At 42.0% G+C, this 14,323-nt stretch overlaps 1 long non-coding RNA gene across 1 annotated transcript; it reads right to left on the bottom strand.

The window, feature by feature from the left end:
• Positions 1–11,240: 11,240 nt before the first annotated feature.
• LOC115598129 lies at positions 11,241–14,067 on the bottom strand. Its single transcript, XR_003987408.1, has 3 exons — positions 13,887–14,067; positions 13,704–13,784; positions 11,241–11,611 (listed from the first exon to the last, which is right to left on the bottom strand). It is a non-coding gene; the product is annotated as an uncharacterized LOC115598129 (long non-coding RNA).
• Between the last annotated feature and the right edge of the window lie 256 nt (positions 14,068–14,323).

Raw genomic sequence — 14,323 nt, forward strand, 5'->3', positions numbered from 1 at the left:
AATCATATCATCAATGTTTTGCCATCTCTATGGAGGACAAGTTTAGTTGCATAGTAACTCATCAAGGTTTTGTCAGGATCAGTTTACTTTTGTTAGATGGTCTGCAGTATTCAAACCAAAGCCATAAATAATAGCACTGCACCACTATTTCATCTTTTTAAATGTTACGATTTATAGCCCATAGAATGGGAAGAAGAGGCAGTGGAGTGATGTATTTCTCTCCCAGCTGCAAGCTCTGATCTTCTCAAGAGAGGAACCAATGTACAAAACTCACCAGCATCTATCCCTAATACCAAAATAGAGATTAAATAAAACCCTCTGAGGTGCCTAAATGTCTGTATATAATTTATGCGTAATTTACAATGGAAATAGACTAAAAATGCATACAAATTTGTAGCCTTGCACATCGGGACAGATAGATAGCTTAACTACAAAATAATGAACATGAAGTATCTCTTGTGAGCTGCCAGGTAGACATTTTGATTGCCCAGATTTCATTAAATGCAAAACAGAGAGAGCTTGAAGTCTTCCAAGCATTCTTTAACTCTATCAAGTGTGTTGGTGCTCTACAGCCGATGACAATATATTTCACCAGAGTTGCCAAAAATTTGTTTAATTTTAAACGATGCCTGCATTGCATTACTTTTTACAAGTTGAGCCAGCATGTAGGGTACGATCAACCCCATAGATGAATAAGCCCATTTCCAGTGTTTTCTTTGCATCCAAAAACCAATTTCTCACAGCCATTCCTTAAAACAAGCAGAAAGACAACAAAAACAACAAAACCTCTATTGTGTCCTTTTCTCCTCCAGCCCTCAAGTCAGCTTTGCTATTCCTAACTTTGCCAATCAGACTTAAGAAAATGAAGAGTTACAGAGAATGTCTTTGCTGCCAAGAGCTATTTCCAGTGGACTTTGATCAAATGATGCTGTAATCCCTAATGGGAAGCATACTTCATTTATAAGGTATTCTTTGGTGTCATTCCCAAGGAGCAGGCATATGAGTTTTTGAAAAGCAAAGCTGTTTATCTACAGAAAGCACTGAGAATGGGAGAGGGCAGCACCACCATGTTCAAGGTGGTGTACAGGCTTGCCTGGTACCTGGGCTGTGGGCACTGGGCATTGCTGCAGTCAGAAAAGGCAGAGGTGGTCAGGGGTTAAGTCTTAACACAAGAATCTCTTCAGCCACAGCCCCTTACCCAACAGCAACAACTAACACACTGAAATATTTTTCATTTTTATAATTTCCAGCAAGGACCTGTTCTGACATTTGCACTTTTCTGCACCTTTGTTGAACTTAAAAGAGGCTTGGGTTATTCAGAACAGTGTTCTATTTGCCCTGAAGTTCTATTCCAAGACCAAGGACAATTAGCTCACACTTTAACAGGGAAGCATTTAAAGAGCATGGCATTCATAAAAATGATTTATTGTGCTATTAAATTAGGATGAAAATCATCAAAGTTCATAATAGCCAAAGAAAAACAAATACAAATTATCTTCATATTCAGTTTGTACCCCGATGCTTATCAGCCTGAAACGCGTGTTTTTATCCTTCAGTGCTGCTGTGCAAATTCTTTCATTGTATCTCAGTCTTTGGAAAACGTATTATTTTCATTCTGTGCTGGATAGTAACCCTTTAAATTGAAAAGATTTAAACTGCCTTTATATGCTTAAAACATATACAGAGTAGAGGTGTTTTCTACTCCTCAAGGAAAACTTGCTGGACCTGAGTCTCCCAGTGGACACAAGGAAAAACTCTTGCCCCCCAAATCCTTCTGACTCTGCCATCTGTCTAGTTGTCTATGCATTTATGAAAATGACTGCTCTCAAAATAATTTCCATGTGCCTTCACTTTTTTCATTAACCTGTCCACTGTTTTTACATGCATACCAAAAAGATAGATGTTCTAACCATAACTGCAGTTTCAGAATGGCATGTTCATTTTTTTCCTTATTATTTTTTTAAAATATTATAGATATCTACTTATTACAAGATATATGTATGTTAGTAAGTCCACAAGAAAATAAGGAGCCTTCTCAGTGGTAGCAGTATAGAACCAGAGATCAGAGTCTTAGAACACTGGGTGCTTCTGTGATACTATGGAAGAAAAAAAAAAAAAAGAAAAAAAATGGTTTATTCACCTTAGGTTTTCTATTGAAATAACAACACAAATTAATTATTGAAATTAAATCCTTTGTATGCCTCTTGTCAGCAAAACTTGTGGATACTTTTTATAATGTACTCTTAGTCACTCAAGTCTTTGCAAACAATTAGGGTTCTCCTTTTATACCAATATACAGAAGTCTCTTCTAGAAGCTCTCTGACTTTCACTATCATCTTTCTTAAAAATACTTCCTGCATCTCACTGCCAGCCCCTTGGATTTTGACTCAAGGGCAGCCTTCAAAGGCTGGCAAAAGCTGCACCCCTGCAAAAGGTGCAGTTTGCACCAGGTTTAGAGATCCTGCCAAGCTGTAAGAGGTTTAAAGCCTGCTATCTCTTGTTGATGTTGCAAGGTCATTATAAGATCCATCTGACTAAGATCTGCAAATTGAGCTTCCTGAGCAGTAAAACCAAAAGGAAAAATCTGTCTCTGAATTGGGTAGGTAAGGGCCAGCTCAGATAATCTGCACTCCTATACAGGACCTCAATTTGAAGCATTTGAAAACGGGTTTCTGAAAGTGAACATCTTACTTATTAATAGCTGGAAAAATTCCTGGTATAGACATCCAAGCTTCATTGCAGTGATGGAGCATTTAATTTAATGGAATTGTTCATCTACTTAACTGTGTGTTAAACTGATAAGAAAGACATAAGACATAAATACATAAAACATAAAGACATAAGAAATTTCTGTTTTTCTCCAGACACTATGTCTCTCACTATAACTTGGTAAACATTTATTTATTCACAATGTGAACTTTACAATTTGCAAGTAATTCTTATATGTTCCTTAGAAAGGCTCATTCATAGCTTAGAAAGCATCATGCAATACCACATCAACACAGAGCAAGCTAAGGAGACCCTAAGTACATCTGTTTTCCAGAAAATAAAATTTCAAAAAAAAAAAAAAAAAAAAAAAAAAAAAAAAAAAAAAGTGTTTCAATTTCCCATTTCCTTAGTAAATGATCCTCACTTGTTTGAAAAAGGAAAGCATTAAATGCTCTGCCTCTATGATGAGTTTTAAATAGATATTTTCAATGAATTACCCTGATTGAGCTGCCTGTCAAGATAATGATATAAATTGCTCCTTCAATCTGCATTTACAAACTGGTTTGAACAGCTTCAGTAAAGACTCAGACAAAAGTTAAAGGAATCTGATGTAAATCAACAATGAGATTAGTGTTCAGATCTCCTCTAACAGACAGCCTGTGCCACAGCTGAACAGATTCATGTTTCATTATCTTTTCTGTTTTGCTTTAATTTCCCTATTTCAACTCTGTTTAAATGTTAAAAGTATGAGTGACAATCTATAAAGGGTGCTCTGAAAGAGATAATGAAATATTTCCAGAACCTCGGGTACTGAAACCTAAAAATTTGCGTTTAGGAAATGAAGGACTGAATTCTAGATGCTGAAAATGTGGTCATATGTTGAACTGCTAAAAAAGTCAGGATTTTTTAAAGGGAGGATTTTGGAATACTTTACATGGACTTATGGACTTAAAATCATTGTTGATCTTATTAATGATATGTCTATCTCATTTTAAAAATGTTTTTATACTTAGCTTTTCACTTCCCTGTTATAAAATTGTTTTTTTCATGCTGTTTTTAGTTTTGGGTTTTAATTCCTTGTTTATTTCCACTTGATAGTTAAGGGGATTTAGCTGTTCCATGTTCCAATACTGTTTTACCTTTTCAATCACTTTACAGCCGTTTTTAGAAGAAAGAAGAAAAAAGATAATTGGATATAAATATGCAGTATTCATGTTCTGAAAAAATGATTAGAACCCCTGAAAAATGTTGACCTACCTCACTATTATGTTTTGTTCTGTTTTAAATATTGGTGTATTTATTAAAGCTGGTTGGAAAAGTTAATCATATATAATATTTTTGGTTTTCATCAGATTTGAATTCTTTCCAGGTTTTTCAGGACTCTCATTTTTCTACAAGTCTCAGAAAATCTGCATTAAATGAGGTAGGCTTTATTCCAAGTTATCCAGTGCATATCTTCAAAGAAGTACGTTATGTATATATCTTTTACAATATCTTATTATGTAAATAGTTATTAATACAGAATAGCTGGGAACAGATTACTTTAAAAAAATGTTAATGTCTTTTAAAATGCTGCGTGAGAGACATTTCAATGAATGTACTGAATATCTTGACTTACAGTTCGTGCAGTATTCTGTATTCATCAGATTTAACTCTTGAGGTTGTTTTCTACTTTTTTTGTTGTGGATACATGTTATCTGTTATTTTCCATAGCCTGAAATTAATTCCTGAAGGGCAAGACTTTTGCCTTTTTAACTTGCTTTGTGATACATGATTCTTCACTGGAAATAATCTGGTTTGTGTGCGCAGTGCAAAATCATCCGCGAGCAGAATGTGGATGCTCAGACTCTGATCTCACAGCTCTGGGCACAGAGGACAGACGGCTGCAGTCCCCCACACCCCCACTCCAGCCCATGGCTCTGGTTCAGGACCCATGCAAGGAGCAGCAGCAGGAGAACCATCTCAGTGACCTTGAACACACAGCTCAACGTCAGGGGGAGTTTTGGGTGCATGGGCTTTAGCAATAACCTTATAGGTGCTTCTGGGCTTTAGCAATGACCTTATAGGTGCTTCTTAGACATTAAGAGTTGAGGGCATCCCCTTCTTCCCCCAGCTTTAGGGAAATCACAGAAGTTACTTTTTGAGACAGTCACTAGAAATTCCCAGTATGGTCCCAGAAGAGAGAGAGGATTCATCTCCACTTCCATAATGGAGCTGACCTAAACTCAGATGCAGTGTCTGGAGGAGCTGGTCTCTATTTGGTGACTTCTGTGGGAGTGAGACCTGAGGAAGCACTGAACTTAGATACTTCAGAAAATTTCCTACAGCTCGGCAGGATGGATCCAGGAATAGACATACTGCAAAAAAAGTGGCACAGCTGGGTTATGGATTTTGCCAAAGATGCTTATTATAAGAGTGTTTATGTAATTTAAGCCTGGAATGAAATCCTGCTAGACATATGCTTCGTTATTTTTTTTACCCTCTGAACAGATTTCCCATCAATCTCCATGGTGGCAACCTGAGGTACAGCCTGGTCAAGCACTGCATGTAAACACATATAAGCTGAAGCACAAGAGCAGTCCTCCTGGAGTCAATGGGCCTGGTTTTTTAAAATGGGATTATTTGGCATGTGTTTAATGGGCAGATCTTCACAATGTTGATACCCAAGCAAAAGCTAAAGGCTTTGAAGGGAGCAAGGCAGGAGGCTGTAACAGTACATTTCCTCTAGGTGAAAGGAGTGAGAAATAGTTGTAATTACTGCTTGAAACTGTTCTTTCTCACCATGGAGATGCTGACCATCTGTCATTGCTTGAAGCTGCCCAGCCCCAGAGATAGAGGGGACCATGGCCAGCAATTATACTGATTTCTCCCCTTGCCAAGGGAGCTGAGCTGCTGCAGCTTCACAGGGGCTCACTCCAGCAGAGAAAATATCCTCAAACTTCTTGAAAAATTACTTTGAATTTTTGTTTCATGTGTATTCTGGTAGGGTTTGGTTGGGTTTAGGTTTTTTGGGTTTTTTGGGGGAGTGATGGGCAAATTGTGCAAGAGCAAAAAAAAAAAACCTCCAACAACAAAAGGCCAATTCCAGAGGTCCAAAGAATGAAACAATGATCATCAGGGTCTCAGAATCTGACTAACATATCTGAAAGAGTTTTGATGCAGATCTTGGATACTAAGGGCAACCTTGACCGAGCTGGTGTTAATTCCAGCTTCAGGCATGGACACATTTTCCCCAGGTTGTGCCACATCACCAATATCTAGGGAGGGTTACCCCTGGGCATAGATGAGACATCCTAGTAAAGCCTGAACCCTTTTTTCCCTGTGTTTTACTACTTAGATTACATAAACTGAATAATCCCCTTGACCTCTGTTTACTGATCTCTTCACAGATGTCACTTCTGACCTTTCAGCAGCACAACTCTGAGCCACAACAACAACAGGAAAAACACTGCTGACAGATTGCTGTTTCCATCTGTGATTTAACATCAGTCCTGCCCAGGCTCTGAACAGTTCCACATTGCTCAGGAGCCTCAGCTCACTCAGCAGTCCTGCCTCACTCAGCAGCAGGCATCCTCCTTGCTTGGGGCAACAGAAAAATGTGCTTAAACACACTGGGGGGGGACAGGCTTAAGGACATATTGAAATGTTCCTCTGATCTGCAGCCTGAGGAAAACAACTTTTCTGTAACAACAGGGATCTGCCTACTAGTTCAGTCAGTCTGGAATCAGTGGTAAAAACTAAAGCAAAATGAGGTCAGACACTACAGGAGCTCTGAGAGCATTAAGAGGTGAAGCAAGATCGTGGCTGAGAAATACAGGGAAAGCCTGCGAGTAAAAGGTATGATTTAAATAGCATCCAAGAGATGTGATGGGACAAAGATGGGGATCAGAGGGAAAGTGGGATCAATGTGGAATGCATTAGGCAGGGACACACTGTGGAATGGGAGCAGGAAGGGCTGATACAAGCTGGTGAGAAGGCAGGGAAAGTCAAGGAAAATGTGATCAAGACTGATGATGAGATCTAATGCACAGGGACAGATAGGGCTAGAAGCCAAGCAGAGGAATGCATTGACACTGGGAAACTTAAGGTTTTCCTTAAGGTTTTCTGGTTGTATCCACACCATTACACACTTGTAGGTTCCACTGCAGGCCTCCTACCTGCCTGTACCAACTCTCAGACTGTACCTGGAGACTGTGACATGCACAAGTTTGCCTGTGGCAGAAGCATGCAAGTGACCTGTGCCCTGGCACAGTTTAAAATGCCAACAGAGCTGTGCCCAAAGGCTCTCCACCCAAGGCCCCATTGCCTAACCATCTGCTGTGTCACCAAACTGATCTAGCCCAGTGTCATTTTCCATGTGCACAGGAGCCAACACCAGGTAGGCATATCTTTATCCATGCTAATGAGATAATAGAGTTAATATTACAGCACGGTAAGAGTTTTACTTTGCAGCCTTAATATTCTCCTAATACAAAAGTTTTCATCTCACACGGAAATGACTTTGTTGATACACATTTCTGTCAGCAGAGAAGATAGGTTTGCAAATTGTTTGCAGCATCTTGGTACTGACAAATGCCTAGGGGCTGCAGGGAACGAAGCCCATCAGGGGACAGACCCCATTTCAAGATTTCCACCACCTTTTTGCAGCAACAAGGGTTTCCTCAACCCACCTTCCTCAAGCCTGAAGAGGGAAACTCAGCTTGACAAGTGTGTTTCTCATCAGGCCTTCTGGGTGTTTGTTAAATGACAAAACCAAACAATCCTTCTCCATGGAGGGTTGTGTTGAAAAGTGACTTTCTTTTTATAAATTGGCCCAAGCCTCTCCCAGTCATGCCTATTTTCTGTGTGTGATCATTATAGGGAAGGGAGAAGAGACAAAGTGATTCAGTGCTTGGAGCCTCATCCAAGACTCTGCACAACTTGGATCACCATCACATTGGGAAGCAGGATGGTGACAGGAGACTGCTAGCAGAATGCCTTAGATTGTTTGTCCTTGCTCTTAATCCACTTTATACTTCCTCTCATGCCAACACTAGAAGCAACCAGCAGCTTTGAGACACTGGAGTTTTTGTGCAGCTCTTCCACATAGTTTTGCTTCAATTTTTCCACCCTTCTTTTTTCTCTCCCTCTCTCTTTATTGGTACATGAAAGGTGTGCCTGTAAAAACAATACTGACAAAGGATTCTGTTCAGTTCTTTGGGGAATACAGCAGGAATTACAGCAGAGGTATCCAACTATTGTAGAGTCATGGAGTAAATTCGGTTGGAAGACACTTCTGGAAGTCATCTGGTTGAAACTTGTGCTCAGAGCTTCAAAGTTAGATCAGATTGCTCAGGGCTTTGTTCAGTCATGTTTTGAGTATCCTCAGGGATGGAGATTGCCAACCCTCTCTGGGCAATTATGCCAGTGGTTAACCACTGATTGTGATTTATTCCTTATACTTTGTCAGGATTTCCCCTACTGCAGATTGTGACTATTGTCTCCTGTACTTCTGTCATGAACATCTAAAGAAGAGACCAGTTCTAGCTTCTTTGCCACCCTCCTTTAGGCAGTGGACACAAGAGCAAGATATCCCCTCTGCTCCTCTTCCTCAGGCTGAGCAAATCCAGATGTCTCAGCCTCTCCTCCATGTGCTCCAGGTCTAAACCATCTCAATGGCCTTGGTTGAACTCATTTGAGTTTGTTTGTGTCATTTTTGCACCCAGGGGCCAAAACTGGGTACGTACAGAAAGCAACAAACAGAAATGATTGATCATTTCTCTCAATTTGCTGGCTACTCTTTGGTTGATATAACCTCAGTGCACAGTTGCCTCATTTGCACAGAGGCCCACAGTGGATATTCACTGTCCACCAGGATCCCTGGGTCCTTCTCTGCAAAGCTGCTTCCTAGCAGTCAGTGCCCTGCCGGTACTGATGCATGGAAATACTTCATCCCAGATGCAGGATTTTCCATTCCTTTTTGTTGAGCTTGCTGATGTTCCTGTAGGTCCATTTCTTCAGCTTGTCACATCTCTCTGAATGGCAGCCAAATCTCCAGCACACTCAGTGGTCCCCTCAGCTTTCCATCATCCACTGAGGTGCCTGCCATCCCATAGCCTGGGGCATTGGTGAAAGTGTTGAAGCCTATCCACACCAGTACCAGCAGCTGAGGAACACCACACAGCACTGAACACCAGCCAGACCTCAGCTCATCATCTACTCCCCTCCAAGCCCAGTGGTCCAGCCAGATTTTCAGCCACCTTGCATTCCACATCTCCCCAGCTTGGCTACAGCTATGTTACCTCTCTTGCCTGAGGACATTATTGTTGATCTGTGGTGGAGGAAGCAGTTGAAAAAGTTTGAGCACAAAGATCAGAGGCAGGAGAGTTGGGCTGTTTCCAAGTCTCTGCTGTGTGACCTCCGGTAAGTCACCCAAGCCACAGAGACCAGATGCTACATGTTGTTTAAATAAGTCAACCTATCCCAAAGATTATAGATACAGCTGCATCTGGGGCAAAATTGCAAGTGTGACAGCTGAACTAACAGCACTGCCAACAACAGGAGCCTGGGCCCAGAATTAATAAATAAATAAAATATATATTAACACACACACACCCCTCCCACTCCCGAGAAAAAAAAAAAAAAACACAGAGCAAACCAAACCTCTGTAAAGGTGTTCCTTTCTACCACCTAAAACCTAGATTGTTTTCCAGTAGTGTGCCCTGATCCAAAAATTCAGCCCTGAAGGAACAGGGGGACCCGAAGCCCCAGTGTCCTGCTGGGCGCCCCAGCTCAGCCCAGGTATGAGGGGTGGTGGTGGCCGGGACCCGCACAGCTCCAGATGTTCATAAGGAGGAAAAGGGAGACACCTAATGGGGACAGGCAAAAAAAGCACCCACGGAGGGAAGAAAAGCACCGCTGGAGTGCAAAGACCTGCGATACTGTCTGCAGTGGCCCAGGGAAGTGTGAAAGTGTTTGGGAAGGGGTTGGAGAGCAGCATCTGCACAGGGTCTGATCCAGCAGCATGATTGGTGCATGGGCAGGGGGCTTGCAGGACTCTGACCCCATGCCACAGATGGCCACCTCAGCCAGCTGAGGGGTAGTGCTGCTGCTGGGGCACTGATGCTCTGCCCAAGGGTCCCAGCCACTGCCAGGAGAGCAAAGATGGGGCAAAGGACCCTCAAAGTTATGGACAAGTATTTACTGTTAATAGTAACAGTTTCACACCTTGCTCTATCCCTCGCTCTCCCCCCTTGTGTGGGCCACAAGAACCAGGTCCTACTGAGACAGTCTGACAGGTCCCGTGAAACACAAAGACACAATTCTTCTAGTGCAAAAACTATTTAATTCACCAATTTCTGGCTTGAAAGTCCACATAAACTGCCAGTAATATGGGACAGTGGCTCCACAGATCCTCTTCCCAAATAGATCACCAGGCAGAGCCTGGTGATGAGTTACAGGTCCCCTCAAGTCACCCTGCAAACATTCACTGCTAATCCCTCGTAACCATCCCAGGGAGAAAGTGCTGGTCCCATTTTACAGATGAAACAGTGCAGCTGTCCCTAGGCCAGCCCCTGGTCAAGGGGCTGAGAGGGGCTGCAGCCCATCAGGCTGACAGAAACAGCACGTGCCCCTCTGACAGCAAAATGATGAGTACAGTGATCTTGTGAGGCCGAGCAGCAGATCACCCTTGCAGCCGAACAGGAGAGCCTGGAGATCTCACCAGAGAAGAGAGAAGCAGTGCAAACCACCAAGCAATATCAGGAAGAAACCTCACAGATCACTGTTAATGACAGCTGCCCAGCAAGGAACAAAGTGCTTCACATGGGTCATGGGCTGAAGCCCACAGCTGTCCATGCTGGCCGTCATCTTAGACAGATGTACACTGTTAGCTTGCCAGGGATTTCAAGCTTTTGTAGTCCTAACCCGTGTTGTGGTAACCTAAGATAGGAAATAAAAAGCAACTTCTTGCCAGCATTCCTGGATGAGCTTCAGGGTGAGAGCTGTCTGCTCCTCTCCGGCCAAGCTGTGCCTATAACTGCAGGACTGTCAGAAGCACATGAGCCTTTTTGTGGTGAAAATGTGACTCAGCAAGTTCTGCACTCAGCTGGATCCTGGAGGCAGCCAGGATTGGTACCAAGGACAGTCAGGGAAAAGCATATGGGAGAGCAAGGAGCAGAGGGCTCCTGTGCAGGAGAAGGGGAGAGGGTAAGGACACATAGGTGGAACATCCTAAGGGGGAATTGGAAAGTTATGCTGAGAACCAGTCAATATCTGTTGTGGCACTGACTGCAATAAGCATATCAACAAAATCCTTTAACGTGGCCAGGCTTTTTTTCATGTTCATTTTGTGCCAGTGAAAGGCTGGGTGCCCATGGCACAGGACACTGAGGGTAGCCGGAAGGGGAGAAGCAGGTCTGGGTTCTGTGTGACCAGGGTCTAGAGAGGGTTTTCTTGGTTTTCTTGCATGTAAATCTTACTGAAATAAAATACATTTAAGCAAAGGCTTAACTGCTTCACTCAATAGAGATGTTTTTTTGAATCAAGCCTTTATTTAAAAATGTTAATTGGATTTATTTCCTTCACAAGATGTTTGTCTGTGAGGACATTTTCATCGTCTCTGAGGTGCTCAAGTATGATAGTGACACAACAACATAGCCACTGGGGCAGGGAAGTGCTGAACCTCTCAGACCTCAGTTTTGCAACCAGTGCTCATGACAAATTATATAATTTTTTTCTATGTAAAGACCTCTAGTTACTTCAGCAAGACTGATGCTGAATGCAGGACTGCTCCTCAAGACAAAGATGACAGACTCCTCTCTTGGGCTTCCAATTTCTTTATACCAGGACTTTACGGACAACTGAGAAGACCACCACCGTGCTGGCTCTACAGGAACACACAGTGGGTGCTCCACCTCCTCACCTGCACAGAAAAAAGTCACAGGCTTTCAGCGGAAAATAAACCCATGCAGTCAAATACCAGAGCAAGGTGGGGTAAAATTCAGACAAATTAAAGAGATAGATCAGATTCCAGCATGACCTGAAGGTCACTCCATGCAGGGTCTGCTGGAGGGAAGGAGGGAGCAACTTCGCTCCCCCAGAGAGGATGCCAAGCTACCAGTCTCTTGTCCATTAATCCTGGGGAGCAGGAGGCAGTGGAGAACACCCTGCCAATTGTAAATGTGGTGATGGGGCATTGAGGCCATATATACGCATCATTAGTCATCCACAAGAATTTTGTTTTTGTAACCTCTGCATTTTTATCTGTCACTTCGAGCAATAAATATGCACTCCCGCCAGTGATTTGACATTACACTTGCTTTGGATGGTTGCCTTTCCCAAATATTAATAGTAACTCATTGTGGACACAGCATTGGTATTTAGTTAGATCAGACCAGCTTCTTTTAAAAAACAACTTTTCATATAAAGAGAACAGATGTTTTTAATTTACACACAGAACAAAAACAAAGTTCTATTGTTGGATTACCGTGAACACAAACATTACAGGCACACAGAAATTAACACCAATAGTACATTATAAAAAAAAAATTAAAAGCTCATCAGTATACAGGTCTGATTATCTGTGCTTTTCTCACCACTTTAATGATTTAGCGGCATGCAATGATAGCAAGTGTTGCTTTCTGGAATTCATATCAATTTGAGAGGGGCATGTTTTAAAGATAAAAATGGCAGAAACGTCAGAACATTTTCTAAACAAACATACATTATACAGACAATAATAATAATAATTTTATAATAACAAACAAGGAATGTAAACCCACACAGTCCAGCGAATAAACCAACTACTGGCTCATGGGGATAAGAAGAAATTGCCCCTCTGAGCACTGTCTGCACACGTCAGTCCTCAGCCCACTGAAACACAGTGTGTGCAGATGAAAACTGACAAAGCATGTTGGTTGCATCAGCTTGTGGTATGGTATGAAGCTAAAACCAAACTATCCTCATATACTATTTTTTCCTGGGTTTTTTTAAAGCACTTTGAAGGCACTTCCAAGCTCCTGGCATGTACAGGTGTGAGCAGAGCTTAGACACATGTCCATGCCAAGGTGACCAAACCCCTTTCAATACAGGCATGTTACCTGTAGGTAGAGGTCACTTGCAACTCTGTGTCTCACACACACATCCTGAGAAAAATGTTTCTCAGAGATAACGCTTGGCATCATTCCCATTTTTCCTTGGATATGCAGCCTGGATAGCTAATCATCTACTTACTAAAAGGCACAGCTCTTTCCATGGAGCGGCATCTCCTCTAGCATCTGCTCCTTGAAGATTGCCTAGTGACTCTCCCTAGTTGTTCATCACATCTTAAGTCACCTTCTGGGCAGCTATTTCCAGGTTTAGGAAAACTGACAAACCAGTATTTCCATCTCTATCACAGATTTAAAAGTTCTGCCGCTGCAAGAGGACAAGGAGAGCAGAAATCCCTTACCTTGGCTTCTTCCAGCTCTCTATACACACAGATTCTGCTTTTGCTACATTCAAAACAGACTTCACCCCCTTTTCTTTTCCATTGTTCATTAGTTATTTTATTTTTGTCCAATAATAGTTGCCCTTTTAGTCTATCCCACACTCAGACTTAAGTACCAAACTATAAGGCTTACTTAAGATCATCACATGTACATAGTGAAAAGCAAAAAAACAAGAAAAAAACCCAAACCCACAAGCACAACAAACCTTTCTTGCAATTAAACCAGTTGGGAAAATAAATTTATAATTAAAAGACTTGGGAAAGAAAAATGAAAACTCTTTCTCCATAGCAGCCATAGTAACCTGGGGATTTCCATGCCACAGAACAACAGAAAAACAAATACAGTGACTCAAAGGGTTGGAGCCCTTTTCCACAGCTAAATGCAAGCCTCACTGGGAGATGTGCTAAATGTGTGCTGCTCCAAGTGGTCAGCTTTAAACTTTCAGTCACATTATATAATACAAAACCCAGTTCCAAAGCCATGCAGGAAAAAAAGAGAAACCAAAACATTACGTTCATACGGTACCTTTCAGCTTGAAAGAACCATGAATCATCCACCACAGAATGCCATCACCTCAATGTCGAAACACAGCAGCTGTTTATTACCCTACAAGAACATTAAGATGGGTGTCCTGGTGCAGCCAAAACAGCAAGGAAAACTGAGTAGACAAATCTAATAACCTGGAATGCACTAGCTTATCCTCCCTACCTTTATAATGAGTACCAGAGGGACTTTAGGGACCACAAGCAGCTGATGCTTCCAGCTGCCCAGTGCTAACAATGCTTTTCGCAGCACTTAAGTGATCCTTGGAAGCCAAAAGCACTTGACCTGGGTTTGGTTTGATTTGTTTGGTTGACAGCGAGGCCAAGCATTGGCTATTGCGCACTGACCACAATTGCTATGTCACATCCAAAGTCATTTCTACCACATTTAGAACCTCGATTAATGCCAGAAACAGAGTAATCGTGATTCTCTGAGTTGTCCAAAGATCTGGAAATTTATCTCCTCACTGCTTGTGCAAAGCAGGCGTCTAATTGCAATCATGTACCTGTCCTGGTGGTTGGCTGTTCATTAATAAATTGCAATCATGTTCCCTCAAACATGGCTCCCTCAGACCTTGACTCTCAGTATCTCGGAGGGATGCT

Source organism: Calypte anna, chromosome 3 (genome assembly GCF_003957555.1).
Source record: "Calypte anna isolate BGI_N300 chromosome 3, bCalAnn1_v1.p, whole genome shotgun sequence".
NCBI lineage: Eukaryota > Metazoa > Chordata > Aves > Apodiformes > Trochilidae > Calypte > Calypte anna.